The sequence below is a fragment of the Erythrolamprus reginae genome, chromosome 11 (genome assembly GCF_031021105.1).
Source record: "Erythrolamprus reginae isolate rEryReg1 chromosome 11, rEryReg1.hap1, whole genome shotgun sequence".
Lineage (NCBI taxonomy): Eukaryota > Metazoa > Chordata > Lepidosauria > Squamata > Dipsadidae > Erythrolamprus > Erythrolamprus reginae.
The window spans coordinates 13,033,625-13,051,532 of NC_091960.1; the positions used below are offsets into that span (position 1 = coordinate 13,033,625).

A 17,908-nucleotide genomic window follows, 5' to 3' on the forward strand; every position below is an offset into this window, starting at 1 on the left:
TCCGGACTTCTGTGTTTTTGCAATGCTGCAGAGGAATCCCAGCATCGCAAAAATGAGTGCTTCGAAACCCCACCTCCGGACCTCTGTGTTTTTGCGATGCTGCGAATTCACTGAGACTCCCCTCGCTGGGAAACCCTACCTCCGGACTTCCGTTGCCAGCGAAGCGCCCGTTTTTGTGCTGCTGGGATTCCCCTGCAGCATCACAAAAACACGGAAGTCTGGAGGTGGGGTTTCCCATAGAGGGGAACCTCAGGGAAATCCCAGCAGCGCAAAAATGGGTGCTTCGCTGGTCCGGAGGCGGGGCATCCCAGCGGCAGCGGTGGGTTTGTAAGGTGAAAATAATTTGTAAGAAGAGGCAAAAAAAATCTTAAACACCGGGTTTGTATCTCGAAAAGTTTGTATGACGAGGCGTTTGTAAGACGAGGTATCACTGTATTCCCATCTTTTAGGGCAGGAAAGAATATTTCACCAATGCAAAAGATCTTGTTTTCAGACAGCTTCTGACAGCAAGTCACGAGCAATTCTGCGGCCTCAATAATTACTGCCTTCTTTTTTCCCAATTGCATAAGAACAAAAACCATTCTCATCTCAAAGTTATTGAGTTTTTGGTTATTGCTAATTTTTTTAAAAAAAACCCAACTATCTAAAGACTTCAACAATTTTTTAATTAGGTTTTCTAAGGACTGTAATTTGAACCAGGAACATCAGTGTCACAGTAATATAGGAATGTTTGCTTAAATAAAAGAACACCCAAAGAAAAAAAATGGATTGTTATCTCTTCAGTGGCGCCACATTAGAGATTTAAGAAAATATTTTCAGAAGGGGGAAATTGATTCCTTTTCACACTGTACAGAATTGTGCAAGTTCCACTGGTTTTCTGAAAATTAAACAGCTCCAAAGGAAACAGCCCCCCATTTAACTTGCAGGACAAACAAAACGTATTCCTACTGCATTCTCCCTAGATATGAAAAAGGAAATGAAAAGCTCTCTAATTTTGTATAGCTGAAGAGTGAAATTTCTGTATATTTATTAGCTACTCTTCCGCTGAAGTTCCCATAGTGGTTTCGATGGGGACACAATGTGAGGATAAAAGGAGAGAAATCAAAATTCAAGCCGCTGGGGGAAAAAGACGACAGAAACAGATGCAAAGCAATTGAAGTGCAATTGAACCGGTTTCTGCCTATTGACAATCTGATGAAATGGACTACAATACAAAAAATAGTTTATACTTTAGATTGAAGTGCCACAAATTCTTTTCTCCCCAGATCTTGGGGGATAATACACATAGCTATCTCCCTGGCATAATTTCTGGGCTATATTGCCACTTTTGTGCATAATGTCATCAAACTTTGTATCTTCTACCAAGAATGCAGATGCGACCCAGGCTTTAAGAGGTGATTGTACAATGGTTTTCTTTGCTTCAAAAATGTCGCACGTGTCACTTCCTCTTCCTCTTCCTCTGAGTCGTCTTTTGCTTCATGCACAGCTTGTTGTTGTTGTTGTTTTAATCCAGGAAGCTTACTATGTCACAGTAACTGAGCATCAGCAATAGAAAAACATTGTGTACCCTTGTAATGTTCTCTGCGCAAACTTGTAGGAAGAAAAACCCACACAGAGCATAGACATTTCAAAAACAATATTTATTTAAAGAGAAACTAGCCATTTACAACATAAAAGGACATAAAATAAACCAATAAAAAAGCATAATGATTTCCCAACAATTACTTTCTTTGCTGTAGTTAATTCTACCTACCTGGCATTGTGGCAAACATCTATTGGGCTATAAATTAATATACAAATGGTAATATGTTGAGGAAGGTCAACAGCTCAGTTATATGTCCTGTTTGTATCATTAATTCTCCAATGCCTGCATTTTAAAAACAAGTTAGATGCTCTTTTTTGAGCCCAAAGGGGGGAGGGGAATCCTAAATAAGCTCAAGGACAAAACTTGTGGGAAGATAGTAATAGCTGTCTATCTATATAGAATTGCTCCACATAAGCTGTGAGTCCATAAAACAGGTTCTGGCACTTATGTATCATTTCAGGGGTGGATGCTCCCAGTTCACTCGTGCCTGTCCATCGTCGGAGAACCAGTCACAAAGAGAACGCAAGGCTTCACATCTGGCTTACATAGCCTTGTTGTACCAGTTAGCTTAAACCTGTTAAGCTTGACCTTCCATAAGAGATGCAAGGGTTCAGGAAAAACAGGTGTATTTTCCTAATCTTGTTCAGCTAGAGGGCAAGATCAGGAAAGTCCAAAACCTGCTTTGGATACAAATAATATACAGTGGTACCTCTAGCTAAGAACGCCTCTACTTAAGAACTTTTCAAGATAAGAACCGGGTGTTCAAGATTTTTTTTGCTTCTTCTTAAGAACCATTTTCTACTTAAGAACCCGAGCCCGGAAAAATTTCCCAGGAAATTTGAGAGTAGCACGAAGGCCCAGGTAGTTTCCTGCCATTCCCCCTGGGTTTCTCTCTCTGGCACAATGTACAGGAGGCAGACTCGCGCCTCACCGCCTCAGAGCCCCTCTTTTCTTTTTTAAGCCTTAAAGTTTTTTATTCACCTCACCTCACCTTCTTCCTTCGGCACAAACTGTCCTCCCGTTCTTTCTAGAGTGCCTTCCGTCCCCTGTCCTATTACTCTCCTATATCTCCTATACCTTTCTTCTATACCTATATCTCTTCTTCTATTCTCATTGATATGTTCTATTACTATATCTTCTTTTCTATTCTTTCTTAGATATATTTTACTATGAGTATCTCCTCTATAACCTTCATCATGTATTTTACTATGTGTGTGTGTGTGTGTGTGTGTGTATACACACACACACACACACTAAAACCCTCATTGTGTATTGGACAAAACAAACAAAGAAACAAACAAACAAACAAACAAACAAACAAATAATGGGTTTGCACCATTATTTGCTTTTACATTGATTCTTATGGGAAAAATTGCTTCTGCTTACAAACATTTCTACTTAAGAACCTGGTCACGGAACGAACTAAGTTCTTAAGTAGAGGTACCACTGCATATTTGTATAGAAAACAAATGTGATTATGCAGGATATGCCTTTAAGTGAGGATGAGTAAAAATTCAATATTTGCCCTCATCTGTAATGTTTTAGGATTAATATTGTTCAGATTAGCCTTGCCAGCCTGGTGATTTCCATAAATATTGAGACCACTGAGTTAGCTGACCAAGAGTTGAAGTCCAACACATTAAGAAAACAGCAGGTTGGCAAAGAATCTCTTGGACAAGTTGTTCTTAAGATCTCAAAGCCCTAACTCTTCCTAATTTCTGCGCCTATTCTTTACCGCTAAAACAGAATTCATAAAATAATTATGAAGGCTATCTGCTGACATTATTCATTTGTCTGAAACGGTCAAATGGTTTTCAACAGCAAGCTTGTGACTTTTAAGGTGGGGATTTTGCAAATTGGCTTTTGTGGCCCTTAAGCACCTGGGTATCATAATTCTACTGTTTTGTCCCAATTAGCTTTGATTTCACGGCTGGATATGTGGCTGCTCATAGATGGACTGTCCTTGTCTCTCAGATTTCTTGACTCTATAATCACTTAGGAAAGGGGGGGGGAGGTCAGCTGAACAGGCTAACTCACCACTGGTATTCCCAGGTCTGGATGATGATGTCCTCATTCTGGCGCTGCCATTATCCCAAATGAAAGGAAGCTGTTTTCACCACAGCATCGCATCCCCAAAGGGGTCTTTCTGGCTACCCCTTTTGATATTTCTGAAATGTCAGGACATTTCACAGAATAAGCAAGACATGATCATGGTTGTTGCCATTAAAGAAAGAAACCTGATCCAAGATCTTAGCCCAACTCTATACAGAAAATAACTTTAACAGCCTCTCATACAACTTTGAATAAAAATGTGATGACGTTCCAATAGCAAGAGTTTTAGTTCTATTTATTTTCCAGAATGCTTAGGGAAGATAATGGGATAGACAGGTAATGCAGGAACAGAAGCCAAATGCACCATATAAAGTGTCTGACTTTCTTTCTTTCTTAAAAAAAATATTTTTATTGAATATATACATTAAAAACAGGGTACAGAAAAGCAAAAGGGATATATATAATATACATTCTAACATTTATAATTTACTTATATAGTACACGCAGGTGGGGAGGGAGAAAAGAAGAAAGGTAGGGGGTTGGGGAAGAATGGAGAGAGATATAAGGGGAAGGGGGATAGGAAATTGGAGCAAAAGGGGAGTGGTAAGAAGAGAAGACCAGCGTTAGAGCTGGGGCTTTCATGCTTTGCGGCCTGTGGTTTAAGCACATAGGTGGTGTAAATTTCCCTAAAGTTTTATCCATATGTTTTTGATGTAATTGTTAGTGCCAAAACGTATCAGTGGTTTAAGGGTTTGTTTTCTTTGTAATTTAAAGTTCGTGTCAATCGATGTTTACAGTTTGCAACCTACATCACAAATCATAACATCAAATTGAAACGACAAACTGTAAGTGTCTGACTTTCTTAATAGTATTTCCTACCTTTAATAAAATATATTTGTGCTGAATTTGCTTTGTGACACATATGTAGACTTCTCCATGTACTGACCTTTATTTGATTACATAGCACCAGGTTTGGAAGGGGCTAACCAAGAAATTGCAACAATGGGCTCTATTGACCAAACTTATTTCATCAGAAAGTACATGTTGTCTCTTTATAAATAACTGACAAGGTCAATGAGCTCTATGGCCTAAATACCCCCAGCATATTTTGCAAATCATAAAGCAATTGTGGGATATTAAAACACCATAGTGTGAACACTGCCAGTTTTCTTTAAACTTTACCTGGCACTGGTCTACAGATCCACAGGTCTTCAAACTTAGCAACTTTAAGAGTTGTGGACTTCAACTCCCAGAATTCTCCAACCAGCATATTTGAAGTCCACAAGTCATAAAGTTGCCAAGTTTGGGGGGTCCTTGCTCAACACTCAGGATTGTCAGAGGGTGGGGAAAGTGACAGGGAACCCAGAAGGAGAAAGATACAGTGATACCTTGTCTTACAAACTTAAATGGTTCTGGGACGAGGTTCTTAAGGTGAAAAGTTTGTAAGATGAAACAATGTTTCCCATAGGAATCAATGGAAAAGCAATTAATGCGTGCAAGCCCAAAATTCACCCCTTTTGCCAGCCGTTTTTGCGCTGCTGGGATTCCCCTGAGGATCCCCTCCATAGGAAACCCCACCTCCAGACTTCTGTGTTTTTGCCATGCTGCAGGGGAATCCCAGCAGGGGAATTCCAGCATCGCAAAAACGAGCGCTTCGCTGGCAACGGAAGTCCGGAGGTGGGGTTTCCCAGCAAAGGGAGCATCAGGGGAATCCCAGCAGCACAAAAACGAGCGCTTCGCTGGCAACGGAAGTCCGGAGGTGGGGTTTCCCAGCAAAGGGAGCATCAGGGGAATCCCAGCAGCACAAAAATGAGCGCTTCGCTGGCAACGGAAGTCCGGAGGCGGGGCATCCCAGCGGCAGCGGTGGGTTTGTAAGATGAAAATAGTTTGTAAGAAGAGGCAAAAAAATCTTAAACCCCGGGTTTGTATCTCGAAACATTTGTATGATGAGGCGTTTGTAAGACGAGGTATCACTGTACTGAGGAACTCCAGGAGAAGACTAAGTTAAGATATGGCTTCTGTTAACTTAATTTTAGTTGGTGAGCCAGACTGAACGTGGCTCTTATTAATTCTATCTAAGATGCAAGAAGTTCCACCAAAGGCAAACGTAAAGGGGGACCCTGAGTTTGAGAGATGTGGGTGGCAGTCTAACATTTGTGCGCCCTTACCTCATTGGAGGTTTTCCCCAGCTGCATAAGACATACCTTTGATGGAGGGACAGTTCCTACTTCCTTTTCCATCCTTCCAACAATGATGAGCATCAGGTTGGGAAAAGCGGTCATAAAACTTAGCTTGTATGGGAATGTTCTAGGGCAGAGCAAGAAACTATGGTCCTTTTATGACCTGTGGACTTCACCTCCCAGAATTCCTGAGCCAGCAAAAAAACCCCAAAGATCTAGAATGCACTGTTACCCATTCTCTTGACTGGAATGGGACAACTTGCCATGGCCAATTCACCATCGGACAAGTCCTCATGGAATAACTCAGCCATTATGCCGCAAGGCAGTCCATGTGACATAACTTAATAGAAACATAGAAGACTGACGGCAGAAAAAGACCTCATGGTCCATCTAGTCTGCCCTTATACTATTTCCTGTATTTTATCTTACAATGGATATATGTTTATCCCAGGCATGTTTAAATTCAGTTACTGTGGATTTACCAACCACGTCTGCTGGAAGTTTGTTCCAAGGATCTACTACTCTTTCAGTAAAATAATATTTTCTCATGTTGCTTTTGATCTTTCCCCCAACTAACTTCAGATTGTGTCCCCTTGTTCTTGTGTTCACTTTCCTATTAAAAACATTTCCCTCCTGAACCTTATTTAACCCTTTAACATATTTAAGTGTTTCGATCATGTCCCCCCTTTTCCTTCTGTCCTCCAGACTCTACAGATTGAGTTCATGAAGTCTTTCCTGATACGTTTTATGCTTAAGACCCTCCACCATTCTTGTAGCCCGTCTTTGGACCCATTCAATTTTGTCAATATCTTTTTGTGATAAAAAATGTGATAAAATAATATCCACCACTGTTTCTTTGACATTTCCATTGACAAAAAATGGAAGCAATGTAGAAGAAACAATGTCGGATAATATTTATTCCATTGTTATCCCACACGGATTGTCCTGCGACAAGAGGGCCATGTTGAGTCATCCTAGATTCCCTATCTTGACAGGATATTTGAAATTCTGGTTCTATCGCAAAGGCTTGTGCATTTTAAAATGTGGGTTATTTTGAACACTTTTATAGCCAAGTAATAGGATGAAGTGATTGCTATCATTTAACAAGAAGCCAATTTGTTTGTTGGAAACAAGCACAGAGCTCATCAGCCAGCATCTAATACTTTCCTACCATAATGGAGCAGTTCCATTAAATACAAATTTAATGCATCACTTGATACATTACAGATTTAATATATATGTGTGCACTAAAGAAAACACAAAAGGAACAAAAACGACATACACACAAAATCTCTTTCTTACCTGCAAGCACTGCTCCTACTTGTCCAAGTCTGTAAGGTATTTACTGGGCTTTTTTCACAGCATGCAAATTTGATAGAGGTGAACTCTCATTAAAAATAAACTTTTATTATGCAATAGTATTACAACAGGGAGCATAATTTTATGTTTCCAAGATTCATGCTTGAGTGGTATACTGGGATTTTGCTACCCAAAACCCAGAGTAATTCACTACAAACATTTAATATAAATATTCACTATTTGTTTAATAATTCATTTCCCCTTCCTCACACATTAAAAAAACTAAAAGTTAATTGAAACGAAAGAAGTTTATAATGTAAAAATGTATCATACAAACAAAGGAAGCTCACCAAATTGGATAGTCAGTTTGGTGTAGCAGTGAAGCCATAAGGTTAACCAGGATATTGCGAGTCCTAGTCCTGCCTTGAAGCCAGTTAGATGACTTGAGCCAGTCACTTCATCAGCCCTAGGAAGGAGGCAATGGCAAACCACTTTTGATTAAAAAAAATTTGCAAAGAAAACTGCAGGGATTTGTCCAGGCAGTCTTCCAAGACTCAGAACACAATTGAATGGGGAAAAGATATTTTTATATTTAAGCAAAAAAATTCAAACCTTTTGATCCTAAAATATTAGATGCATTATTCAATTAGTTGGAGAGAATAAAAATGCATACAACTGATGGTCTAGAGCAGTGTTTCCCAACCTTGGCAACCATAGAAACATAGAAGTCTGACGGCAGAAAAAGACCTCATGGTCCATCTAGTCTGCCCTTATACTATTTTCTGTATTTTATCTTAGGATGGATATATGTTTATCCCAGGCATGTTTAAATTCAGTTACTGTGGATTTATCTACCACGTCTGCTGGAAGTTTGTTCCAAGGATCTACTACTCTTTCAGTAAAATAATATTTTCTCATGTTGCTTTTGATCTTTCCCCCAACTAACCTCAGATTGTGTCCCCTTGTTCTTGTGTTCACTTTCCTATTAAAAATACTTCCCTCCTGGACCTTATTTAACCCTTTAATATATTTAAATGTTTCGATCATGTCCCCCCTGGTCTAGAGCAGTGATGGCAAACCTTATTTTCCTCGGATGCCAAAAGAGCACTGGTACATGCTATCATGCATGTGAAAGTACCCACACCCATAATTCAATGGCTGGAGAGGCGAAAACAGCTCCCTCTCCCCCCGAGGCTCTCTGGAGGCTGGAAATGGCCTGTTTCCCAACTTCTGGTGGGCCTAGTAGGCTTGTGTTTCGCCCTCCCCAGGCTTCAAAGGCTTCCCTGGAGCTGTGGGAAGGTAAAAACACCCTCCCCCATCCCCCCGAAAGGCTCTCTAGAAGCCAAAAATGCCCTCCCAGAGTCTTTGTGTGAGTCAAAAATCAGCTGGCTGGCACACACATGCACATTGGAGCTCAGCTAGGACCACTGCTCGTGTATCAGCAAATATGGCTTCGCGTGCCACCTGTGGCACTCGTGCCATAGGTTCTCCATCACTGGTCTAGAGTATCTCGTCTTGCTAATATGGACGTTTTCTTTCTTACCAGTAATGCTAGACAAGAAATGCCATCAGGTCTTTCCCTAGAAGCCACAGACATTATTTATTTAGATCCTCATCAAAAGATTTGACTTGAATGAGTTAAATGAAAAAAGAAGCCTTACTCAAATGCAGGATAAAGATATGTGTGGTATCACCCAGCTTTTAATTAAACTGTTTGCTTTTCTTTGAGAACTATTGTTTTTAATCTTCCCTTCCAGCTGTAAGTTGTGGTGGTAACAGGATTACTATTCACCGGTGGTCTCTAGAAGTCAAGTCAGAAGTTGGTGGAGTGGTCAGAAACATGTTAGCTAAATTTGTGTTCTGCTTGCTATCCCTTTACAATCAACACAGCAAGGTCAAAAATATCGTTCTGTGCAATGACTTGTGTATATGAAGGAACCCAAAAAAGAGCTAAGAGTTTCATATGTCATGTTCTTCATATATAAAATTCCATTAAAACAAAACAAGTGGGTTTATACTGGATAACTGTTTTTACCACCCAGCAGCCCCAATCACTACAGCCAATGGTAAGCAATGATGAGAGTTGTAGTTTACTGGTAGGTTCTCTGGGCATTGCTTTCTACTTTGAGTTTAAGAACTCTTCTTCTCCCCCATGGAAACGTCTAACACAAAATCTATCACCCTTCCACTGTCTATTTATAATATGAAGCACAGATGCTTGAGCCTTAAATTATAATGTAAGAACAGCCAGCTGGATCCAATGAACAATCTATTTAGTCCAGCTTTCTATTTCCAAAAAAACCCACCCCACTATTAATTTTGAATAAGTATCTATGAGATTCTGTTATTAATTACACTTTCCAGCTGCCTGATATTAAGAAAAAAAATAGCAGGGGAAAAAAACACTAGTCCATGTGTTTTCTATAAATCTGCGAGAAGGCATTCTACATATCCAATTGTTTCTAACCCTCTCCTAATAGGGCAAAACATGGGGCTTTCCTTTTTCATAGCTGAAACGCAATAGTTTTCAAGAAGGTATCTAATACCTTCAGTTGATTTCATCAACTGAAGCCACCAGGATTCAATATGGATCTAAATTAGTGTTATATGCCATTTCATTGTTCTTGCAATGGTTTTAGCAGAGAGGGGTTTTTGAGTCTTTAATGCATCGCTTAAGGTGAAAAGTATATGCTGCTTTAATTGCGTTTGTCTTTTATTTTTAAATGTTTGCTCCTCCTAATCCTTACCTTGTTTTTCTTGCCTGCTTTTTCTTCCTGCTAGATTGTGTGCTGTTACCTGAAATGTTCCGAATGTTTGTGAAAAATGCATATCACCTATATTGAAAACATACAGATAATTATAATCCACCCCATGGGGTTGTTGTGGTGGGGAAAACAGGAAGAGGAAAGAGTATTAGGTATGTTTGCCACCTTGAGTAATTGATAAAAAATAATAAAGGCAAGAAAATAAATATTTTCTGCCATAGTGTAGCTTGTCTGGGAGAAATTTTTTTAAAAAACTTTCTGAAACATAAGAAACAAAAGGAAGCATGAACTGGGTTTTGTGTTTTTTCACTGTTACATGAATAGGAATATAAAGTACTTGAGGGTAGTGTGCGCGCATAAATGCACCCACATCAATATTCCGGGGGGGGGGGGGGGGCTCTTACACTAGGACAATTTCTAGGACATGCTAGAATGTTGTTAAATTTATTTATTTATTTATTGGATTTGTATGCCGCCCCTCTCCGTAGACTCGGGGCGGCTAACAACAACAATAAAAAACAGCACGTAAATCCAATACTAAAACAACTAAAAAACCCTTATTATAAAACCAAACATACATACAAGCAAACATACCATGCATAAATTGTAAAGGCCTAGGGGGAAAAGAGTATCTCAGTTCCCCCATACCTGACGGCAGAGGTGGGTTTTAAGGAGCTTACGAAAGGCGAGGAGGGTGGGGGCAATTCTAATCTCCAGGGGGAGTTGGTTCCAGAGGGCTGGGGCCGCCACAGAGAAGGCTCTTCCCCTAGGCCCCGCCAAATGACATTGTTTAGTTGACGGGACCCGGAGAAGGCCCACTCTGTGGGACCTAACTGGTTGCTGGGATTCGTGCAGCAGAAGGCGGTCCCGGAGATAACCTGGTCCGGTGCCATGAAGGGTTTTATAGGTCATAACCAACACTTTGAATTGTGACCGGAAACTGATCGGCAACCAATGCAGACTGCGGAGTGTTGGTGTAACATGGGCATTTTGGGGAAAGCCCATGATTGCTCTCGCAGCTGCATTCTGCACGATCTGAAGTTTCCGAACACTTTTCAAAGGTAGCCCCATGTAGAGAGCGTTACAGTAGTCGAACCTCGAGGTGATGCATCCATGAAATAATGAAGGCAGAGAGCTATAGAAAACTGAAACTGCAATTTCACTTCTCCCAATTATTGCAGGCTAATTCTGCCAACTACCAGAGGTTCGACCCTCACCAGGCACAAGGTTGACTCAGATTTCCATCCTTCCAAGGTTGATAAAATGAGGACCCAGCTTGCTGGGGAAAATATGCTGACATTATAAACCACTCAGAGATTCCTTTAAAGCAGTATGAAGTAGTATACAAGTCTAAGTGCTATTGCTAATACAGGTATTCCTCGACTTACAACAGTTCCTTTAGTGAACGTTAAAAGTTACTGAAAAAAAGTGACTTATGACCATTTTATACACTTATGACCATTGCAGCACTTCCCTGGTCATGTGATCAAAATTTAAGGCAACTGGCTCATATTTATGATGTCTGCAGTGTCCTGGGATCGTGTGATCCCCTTTTGCAAACTTCTGACAAGCAAGATCAATGGAGAAGACAGAAGACATCACCCTGGGGGAGGGGAATTATTGACCCCCTCAGAGAGGGTCCACAACTTGGGCGTCCTCCTCGATCCACAGCTCACATTAGAGAAACATCTTTCAGCTGTGGTGAGGGGGGCGTTTGCCCAGGTTCGCCTGGTGCACCAGTTGCGGCCCTATTTGGACCGGGACTCACTGCTCAGTCACTCATGCCCTCATCACCTCGAGGATCGACTACTGTAATGCTCTCTATGTGGGACTACCTTTGAAAAGTGTTCGGAAACTTCACATCGTGCAGAATGCAGCTGCGAGAGCTATCATGGGCTTTCCCAAAAATGCCCATGTTACACCAACACTCCGCAGCCTGCATTGGTTGCCGATCAGTTTCCAGTCACAATTCAAAGTGTTGGTCATCACCTATAAAGCCGTTCATGGCACCGGACCAGGGTATCTACGAGACCGCCTTCTGCTGCACGAATCCCCGTGACCGGTTAGGTCCCACAGAGGGGGCCTCCTCCAGGTCCCGTCAACAAATCAATGTCATTTGGTGGGGCCCAGGGGAAAAGCCTTCTCTGTGGCAGCCCCGGCCCTCTGGAACCAACTCCCCCCGAATATTAGAATTGCCCCCACCCTCCTTGCCTTTCGTAAGCTCCTTAAAACCCACCTCTGCCGTCAGGCATGGGGGACTGAGATATTCTTTCCCCCTAGGCCTTTACAATTCATGTATGGTATGTTTGTATGGATGGATGTTTGGTTTTACAATAAGGGTTTTTCAGTTGTTTTCGTATTGGATTTACATGCTTTTTTTTTTTACTGTTGTTAGCCGCCCCGGATCTACGGAGAGGGGCGGCATACAAATCCAATAAATAAATAAATAAATAAATTCACTTAGATGTGTTACTAACTTAACAACTGCAGTGATTCACTTAACAACTATGGCAAGAAACCTGGAACAAAAGTCACTTAACAAATGACTCATAACATAAAATTTTGGCCTCAATTACAATCGTAAGTTGAGGACTATCTATATGCTGACATGCTTTGCCTGTTTTATTCTTGGTTTTTAGGGTGCATTTCAAATAACCAGGTGCTGAACACTCTATTTTATTTATAACATATGACTGTTCCAGAAATGTAGTTTTATTCTATACGGATACATTACGCAATAAATGTTAATCATCTATGATTTGCTGAGATTTGAAAATCAGCACTAATTGCCTTAGCTGAAAAGGGTTTTGATTTTTCCCACCGAAAGCTGTTGTTGGAGAATTTCAACCTGCTTATGTAAATTCACTGCTGAAAGCAGTGAAATTATTGACATTCAGTAGGAAAATGCCAACCCTAATCAACTCATAGGGACTATATAACCAGCGAAAAACGTACTGTCAGAATGTATTCTGGGGGAAATGACAGTTTTATATATTTATTTACTTTTCCTTAAGTAAAATATAATCCCACAGAATATAACCTGTGAAACAAATTCTAGTGAGTCTGACCTAGTGGTCCACCAAGTTAGAAACAGAAACATAGAAGACTGACGGCAGAAAAAGACCTCATGGTCCATCTAGTCTGCCCTTATACTATTTCCTGTATTTTATCTTACAATGGATCTATGTTTATGCCAGGCATGTTTAAATTCAGTTACTGTGGATTTACCAACCACGTCTGCTGGAAGTTTGTTCCAAGGATCTACTACTCTTTCAGTAAAATAATATTTTCTCATGCTGCTTTTGATTTCCCCCCCAACTAACTTCAGATTTTGTCCCCTTGTTCTTGTGTTCACTTTCCTATTAAAAACACTTCCCTCCTGAACCTTATTTAACCCTTTAACATATTTAAATGTTTCGATCATGTCCCTGCTTTTCCTTCTGTCCTCCAGACTATACAGATTGAGTTCATTAAGTATTATTTATTGAATGACTCGTGATAGTAATCTAATATCTCAGCCAGTGTTCCCTCTAATTTTTTTGGGGGTGGGCGGAAAAGTATAGTGTCTGAGCGGCAGTCCCTTCGGGACTGGGCGGCACAGAAATAATAAATAAATAAATAAATAAACAAATAAACAAACAAACAAACAAAAAACCCACCCTGTAATAAATAAAATACTGTACTGTGTGTCTTTAACAGTGAGCTCATAATAGGGCAACTCTATCAATATCAAAATGCCACTTAAATAGTTGAGCTACTTTCAAACTAGATTTTGATTTTCTTTCTCTCTTCCTTACTCCCATTCTTTTTCTTTCTCTTTTCCTTCCTCTCTTTTTTCTATCTGTTTCTCTCTCTTCCTCTCTCTCTCCTTCCCTCTCGGCTTCTGGGCAGGTTTGGAAAACTCTGAGTTGATGATGATTTTTAAGTGAGCGATTGCTCACTGCTCAGCTTAGATGGAACTATGATCTCAGCAGCAGAAGTTGTTTCCCAATCCAATTAAAAATCCTTTACCTACAGATACCCAGGACAGAACCTGAGACATAATCTCACTGAACAAGTCCTATTGAATTTGAACAACAGAAATCCCTTTGATATAGATTTTAGAGAAAGATAATTTCATTTGTTCTGAAAATGTTTTAGTGGGTTTTTTTAGTATGATTTCCTTACGGTGTTGTGGTGGGGGTTGGCCTCTTCTTCCCCATTTATCAAATATCTTTTAGTTGCATAACATAGTTTTATAATAACTTCTTTTTTACCTTTTAATATGAGATGCTCCATTGATTTGCTGACCTCTTCCTCTCACGGAGACAGCAACTTTGACCAACTGGATACCAAGCAGCTAAGGTGAGATGAGTTCTTCAAGAGTTGAATTGACTCTATAAATAAATCTCAGGGGGTAGAACTAAGCATAACTAAAAAGTGGCTCGTTCATGGCCATGTTAAATAGAAACTTAATGTTATGTTTAATAAGGTAGTTAAACATTTGAAATTCAGAATTTGCTGACAGATTAATAAAAAAATGGTTAATCACCAACAAAAACAGTGTGCTGATAAAAATATGTAATTTGTCTCTGGATACTAGAAATGTAAAAGCAATACTGCCAAGCAAACATATCTTGTAATATCAACATATTTGTATTTCTCAATTAACCACATTAATGGTATCATCTTTAATACTAGGAAGTGTCACTTTGTAAAGATGCAATCTTTTCTTGTTCTCATAATTAATACTGGAATACAGAAGATTGATTAAATATTAAGACTAAACTTGCTTTACTCAGATTTCTGTAAACTATCCAAGTTGATCCATTGTAGCTAAACATTTTTTTTGGGGTGGGGAGGTTGATTTAAAAATACCACCAGGTTCCAAAATGTAATCTAGAAATTCCAGTTAGCTATCAACTTATTAAATTTTGGAATTTCGGTCACATATTAAAACTTTAATCCAAATTCTGGAAAATTACCAAAGTGGATAAGGTGCAACTGCTTTCAGAAAGGCAACAGGATATATTAAAATCTTTGAAAGCTCCAGAAACTTGTATTGGATAAGAATTAAATTAGCATTGTTGATACCTTCAGAATTTCCAAGTATTATATGCAAAGTATGTAAGTCAGAAGAAATTAGGTAAAACATTTGCCCTGCAAATATTTCCAAATGGTAAAGAACACAATGCCAAATGTTAAAGAACACAATGCCACATGAACATGGACATTTTAATGGCCCATTTAGATATTTAAGTAAGCTGAAACGAGGTCAGATGAAAGGTGCTCATACGAAATGTAATCTTTAGTTTATTTGGGAGAACTTAATTAAAGAGGTTGCTGTATTTAAGGTGGAAACGCCACTTGTACTGGATGTCTCTGATTTCTGAAGTAACCTCAAATTGTAGTTGATATACAGTCCATATGCAAAGAACTTTTTAAAATAACTGCCTGAAAGTGAAAATAAAAACAGCACAGAAAATCACGTGATTACCCACCACCACAATAATTTATTCCAAATTATTTAAAAAGGAAACTGTATCATTGATTCATTCTGAAATGTGCTTATCTCCAGCATTAAGGAATATGCAGTCCTTCTAGGCGTTGCTGCAAAATTGCAACTCATTCGTGGTCGATAACTCAGAATGCAATTTATCAGCACTTAAGAGTGTCTGTTTCTTCCATCCAGTATTATCAATTGCTGCAACACCAATTTACTACGGTTATATAAACATTCATTTTATTTTGAGGAGAAGAGGTACTTGAATGTCTGGAAGTCAGACCAGTGATCCTCCAGAGATTTTATTTTGTTTTCACTTGTGTAATACTACAAGTGTTTTTGAAATGCATCAGCACAAATTTCTTCACTGGTCCCATCCCCAGAGAAGACAATTCAGGAATGTATCTGCTGAAATATGGTTTGATTATTTGTGACACTTAATAAAAACAGCCGCTCTGATTTGTAAATCGTGGTTTATGTTCCTGAAGTAATATATTAGCCCAATTGATTAGGCTTCATTCAATCAAATATATTTAGTAAAATTGTAACTTGAAATGCAATGTGAGATTGCAGCCCATCTTTTATTAGAATAAAAAGATACCCTATACAAAGACATAGTCAAAACCCACAAGACAAATATGAAGCAGCCCAACCCAGCTCAAAGGGTTGTTGTTGAGGGGCAAATAGGAGGGGGAAAGAGTGTTATAAATAAATAAATAAAAAATTACTGACTTTAAAAACTGTTACTATCATTCTCGATATATCAGTGTTGCAATTATCAAGATTTCCCTACCTATCCTTATGGTTTGTTAAAAACAAAAGTCACTTTTGAAAAGTACTGTGTATTTGTTTTATAACTGCTTTAAGACTGTTTAACTACCATGTTTTTCGGAGTATAAGATGCACCTTAGTTTTTTTGGGATATGTGTGTGGAAATCTGCCTATCAGGTATTCATCTGGCTAGCGTCTTTAGTCTGGTCAGCTTCAGCACATTATTTTATTCCTTGGTTAGGGGTTAAAAAAATCTTGTTCGGAGCAAGTAGCATTGAAAAACATCCTGCAAAGGGCTGGAAAAAAACATTATTTGGTGGGAGTAGCAATGAAAAAAACTGCAAGTTGGGAAGATCGTGTGTGCCTTGTTACGGCTGGGGAAAAAAGCTACATTCAGAGTAAAAGGGGCAAAAAGTTGTGTCTTATACTCCGAAAAAATACGGTATCTAACTTAAAGTAATGGTGTTCATGACTAAGTTATATTCAAAACATGACAAAATAAAGGGGGGGGAGGGAGAGGGATATCGGTGTTATAAGTTTGTCCAGTATTATTTCAGATGTGTTTCATATATCACACTATCCAAAAAGTACCATAAACGGGCTTTTCGTACAGGTGGCCCTTAACTTACAAACATTTGTTTAGGTGAAGTTACTATGGCATTGATAAAAATGACTTATGACCAGTTTTCACATTTATGGCTGTTGCTGCCTCCCCTGGGTCATGTGTCCAAAATTCGGATGCTTGTCAACTCGTTCATAATTATGACAGCTGCAGTGCCCCGGGGTTATGCGATCACTTTTTGTGACCTTCTAACAATCAGTGACAATGGAGAAGCCAGATGAGTATAACAACTGCAGTGATTCCCTTGATAACTTGTGGCAAGAAAGGTCATAGCTATTTTGCTTAACAACGGAAAATATTTAAGGTCCTTTGGGGTCATAAGTCAAGGACAACCTGTAATTGGATTTTGTGTTATTTTGAACAATGGGACTATTATGAAACAATCCCACTAAGGAAATAGGTTAACGTGACGATAGTTCTTTTCCTACTCATGCCTCCATCAATATTTCAAAAAGGTTTGGCTCCTTTATTGGGGTAGTAAACATCTGTCAGCATGGTGCACTTCACGACATTTTAACTACAAATAAGACGGAGTGGCCGTGGGTTTTGCCTCCCAAGGACAATTCCATCTGTCCATCCATTACCCTGGGGGGGGGATTACTAACCCCCTCAGAGAGGGTCCGCAACTTGGGCGTCCTCCTCGATCCACAGCTCACATTAGAGAAATATCTTTCAGCTGTGGCGAGGGGGCGTTTGCCTAGGTTCGCCTGGTGCACCAGTTGCTGCCCTATCTGGACCGGGAGTCACTGCTCACAGTCACTCATGCCCTCATCACCTCGAGGCTCGACTACTGTAACGCTCTCTACATGGGGCTACCTTTGAAAAGTGTTCGGAGACTTCAGATCGTGCAGAATGCAGCTGCGAGAGCAATCATGGGCTTCCTTAAATATGCCCATGTCACACCAACACTCTGCAGTCTGCATTGGTTGCCGATCAGTTTCCGGTCACAATTCAAAGTGTTGGTTATGACCTATAAAGCCCTTCATGGCACCGGGCCAGGCTATCTCCGGGACTGCCTTCTGCCGCACGAATCCCAGCGACCAATTAGGTCCCACAGAGTGGGACTGCTCCAGGTCCCGTCAACTAAACAATGTCGTTTGGTGGGACCCAGGGAAAGAGCCTTCTCTGTGGCGGCCCTGGCCCTCTGGAACC

At 39.9% G+C, this 17,908-nt stretch overlaps 1 long non-coding RNA gene across 1 annotated transcript; it reads right to left on the bottom strand.

The window, feature by feature from the left end:
* Positions 1–1,621: 1,621 nt before the first annotated feature.
* LOC139173927 (uncharacterized) lies at positions 1,622–17,439 on the bottom strand. Its single transcript, XR_011560265.1, has 3 exons — positions 14,138–17,439; positions 7,467–9,950; positions 1,622–3,753 (listed from the first exon to the last, which is right to left on the bottom strand). It is a non-coding gene; the product is annotated as an uncharacterized lncRNA (long non-coding RNA).
* Between the last annotated feature and the right edge of the window lie 469 nt (positions 17,440–17,908).